Here is a 4,377-nt window from a genome sequence, read left to right as displayed (position 1 = left end):
CGAGTGTCCTAAATGATGTATGAGAGGTACAGAGTTAAATTAAATGAATAATTATTTTGTTTGATTTATGATTAATAATGTATTGTTGGAATAATTTTTTATATGGTATATCTAAGAAAAGATAACCCGAAAGAATATACATACTTCTATCAAGATACAAAAAAAAACCAACTATATCCTTCGAAAATTAATTATACATTCAGAGACCAATCAATCTTTATCTGATTATTAATGATCATTATTGGAAAAATACTCTCTGTATTCAAGAGAAATATTGTTACAGAAAATAGGGATCATGTTCGGCAAAGTTAATAATCTAAGAAATAAGAAATATTGCACTACAAGTCAAAGAAAGATATCAAAATTGAATGGTACATTATAAATATTTTTTTAATTTATTGAAAATAATTCTAATATTATTTCTTACAAATAATAGTCAACCTTATTATTGAGATCACTTACCAGAAAGTGTTCAAAATATAGAAATTTATAAAAAAAGTTTCTATAACTTATTAAATGCGCGCAGCTAGGTTTGTTATGACGACTAATGTATTTGTTTATTTTGGCAGTTCCATCCCTTGTTGGTGTATCCCATGCCCTGTCACGTCCTCGTTACCTTTATTGTATCATGTAACCTTTCATTTAAAAAGAAACAAACATAAGGCTCCAAATCATTTAGTAATTAGCCAAATACGTCAATCACACCAACTGCTATTTATCTCTAAAGTACTCCCCGACTATAATTGTCATATTATTTCTTCATCATTTTTAAGAGGAATTACATATTATTAAAACCTACATACAAAGTATTTGATTCAATACTGTATAATAATATTTCTTAGTAATATTTTATTATACATTAGTAATTGTGTCCTAGAAATAATAAAATTGCCAATATATATAACTTATTACTTTGTGTATTTATGAAAAAGAATACTTTATGAAAAGAAGAGAAGAGGGAATCGACAACAAAATACGTTGAGTATTTTGGTAACACCGTACTGTACAAATGTACTCGTATATAAAAAAGATAGGTTGCGTGTGAAGGGTACAAAACAATGTTTGGCTAGAAAGTAATTAAATTTGGGTTATTACTTGTTATTTATGTATACTTTGTTGTTAAGGAGGGGATGTACATATGTTATGCTGTATAGTATTACGGAAATAGCAGGGTCTAGATTCAAAATTCATTTTCCATTGATTCATCAATGCATAGTAGCTAGGTAGGTCTATTTTTAACAACACGCAAAATAGGAGAAATATGTACGTACGAGTATCTTATTGTAGGAACAGAGTGAATTAGAAGCAATACCTTCATATAACTATTTTATTCCTCATACAACTCTAATGCCGTTAGTGTCTGTCGGTCCCTAGGATTGTCTGTACTAGGTAAAACTTATTAAAAGAAATAAATAAAGTTGAGGAACGTCATCAAGGGCGAGCTTTATTAGTATTTAGGACTGAACTGGACCGAACTGAGACGGAACTGCAGTTTTTAATCTTAAATAGGGACCGGTACAACAGTAAATAACGTACTTCCAATAGAGACATTGTAGAAAGCTATTGATCCAATTCGGAGTTTCTTTTTGACCTACATCCTTAGGGATTCACTAGGCTTGGATCTGCACATACTTTTACCTTTAAATGACAACGTCATTTAATCATTATTCCTCGTGACGCACTCATTTCTGTCAAATTCACCTTTTAAGTGCCACCTATTTATTCGTGGTGGTAGAGTAATTGCAATAAAGTAAAGTACTCAAGGGAAAGATGGACACTCAGATAAAAAAGAGCATGTTGTTTTCCTAGCCATTGTTGATTGGTTTAAAAGTGTCAGCTGCCACAAGAGTTATTTACAGGGTTTTATTTACTATTTTGTTGGGTTAATTTAATTATTTGTTATAATTAGCCAAATATTGGAGTATATTATTTATAATAGTTAATGTCAAATGTGTAGTACAGTGTGTTACAAAAATAGAACGGCCACAGATAAAATGTATCCAAGGGTCTCGTCCACGGAAATGTTTATCTTTTCAAACGATATAAATAAAATAAAGTTGTAGATTGATGTCATCAAAAGTGCTTATTGGAATCCAACCAAAGGCTCAAGATATATGTCAAGTGATATAATCAACAATTATTTTTAAATGTAAGGAGTGTAAAAATTAAATTAATGTGCTGTTCAAAAAGAAATATCACTGGGATTTTTATTCTAAATTTGTGTACTTAAAGTATTTGCTTTAGGTTGATTTTGAGAATATTGTTTCTGAGGAAGTCTCCAGAAGGTCGGTGGAAACAAAATGCTATTGCATCTTATTATTTCAACATTATTATTAGATATAAAAAAATCACAGCTCTTGTTTATCTTAAAAATTTTATATGGGAATCTATTTCATGTATTCAAACGTTCATTTGTCAAGAGGAATTCATTTATTAATCCCATTGCTTAAATCTTCATGTTTCTTTGGAAACAGTTCTTAAATTTAAATGTTAATGTCAAATAAGTTTAGTCCCCGGAATTTGTCTCTTTTTTGACTAAGGACTGACCCACGAAGATAATAACTTCTAATAAAGATAATGGAACGATAGAAAATCCAATGCATGTTAAAGTATAATTATATGTCTTTTGTGATGAAAATTATTAATTGATACTATCGCAAACTCGCTATCTTAAAGATAGCCAGTGAAAATTTAAAAATATTTTATTTATATTGAGTTTGTTTACGTTAAAATTCTAAACTATAAAGAATCTACTATTAACTATAAATAAATAATAGGTAAGTGTCTATCGTAAAACCTCCTTGTACACAACATTTTTTGTTATTTTCTGTCCACTTGATGGAAATATAATCAAACCTTCACCCCCTTTTGACAGGCTTGAAAATGCCATATATAATTGACCGTATGGAAATACTGATTTTGGTGAATCTAGAGTAATTTTTTCAAACATATCATCTAGAGAAAAGATATAAACATTTAATTGTTACAAATCCCTCAAGATCAAAATGGAATAAAAACTGAATAAATAGAAAATTCATAATTATTTACTTTACATTTATTATTTTCTATAAACTACATAATAAAGTCAAAAAAATTACTTACAAATGCAAAGAAAATATAAAATCCGTTTCTCTTTTCTTATGCCTGAAAATTGAAATAAGATTTTTTCCTTTTTATAATTTGACCTCATTTTGAAGTACTTCCGGAACGCTAGAACTTTGACCAGATGGAGGGTAACGGTTTTTGATGGCCCAGAAAAAAAAAAAAAAAAATAATTAGGAGATCATTGCCAACAAGTTATCCATGATAATTTTGAATTTGGTCAACTTTAATAAATAGCAAACCCTCAATTGCACATCAGACTCACTCTAACCTTGTAGTGAAATGAATCGCAATTTGACACGGACATGATTTTTTTTTTCTTCCAACGCTTTGTCCAAATCTTTCAACCCTATACCTCCATTGCATTTTTTTATATGAACCTATATAGGTTCATACATATTTTTTTTGCGAATCATCATAACGATTTACTAAGAATCTAAATATTTTACAAAACTATTTCTCTCTCCCCCCCACGTCTTGTGAACAATCTTGTGCCTAGAGTACATGCAATGCCATGGACATGCTTGGATATAAATATGTACTTAATATTATGTACATAAATAAATAATATTCATATATAGTACCATAATTACCCATTTGAACGTGGGCTTTGAACTCTCATCAAAATGCATTGCATCATTACGTATAATGTTTATTTACCTATTCTTTATATTAAATATCATTTTCATACAGTATCTAAGTCGACGATGATAATGATGAAGAAACATTTAAATAGTTGTATATTGAGTCATTATTTTCAAAATGGGCATGGATGAACAACATTCATTCTCTAGCTGCAAGATGGCGGTGAGATTCAAAGTCTGCTAAAGAAAAAAAAAGGATGTAAAAACACTCATCACGCACGGCGTTACTTCGCCAACACAAAAATAATCTATCTATTTTGTTGTCAGCTGTCGATTTCCTTTTCTACCCTTGATACGTCATGGCTATTTCATAAATACACAAAGCAATAAGTTATTATATATTTATGCTCCGTTTCCAAAAGATCAGGAATACAATTTTTTGTTGATCCCTCGTCGTATTTAAGTTTATATATTGGCCATTTAATTATTTATGTGAATAAATTTTGGCTATCATACAGAAATACAAATTTAAAGCTACGCTTTTAATAAAATGTTACTACGCAATATTATAATACAGTATCGAATAGAATACTATGTAGGATTTTAATATTACGAAATATATACCATGTATGTAATTCATTTTAAAATTTGTTGAAAAATAATAGGGCAATTTTAGTCTGTTAGTGGCAAA

This window comes from Lepeophtheirus salmonis, chromosome 3, assembly GCF_016086655.4.
Source record: "Lepeophtheirus salmonis chromosome 3, UVic_Lsal_1.4, whole genome shotgun sequence".
Taxonomy (NCBI): Eukaryota; Metazoa; Arthropoda; class Copepoda; order Siphonostomatoida; family Caligidae; genus Lepeophtheirus; species Lepeophtheirus salmonis.
The sequence above is the reverse complement of the archived record's forward strand: the minus strand, read 5'-3'. Positions refer to the sequence as shown.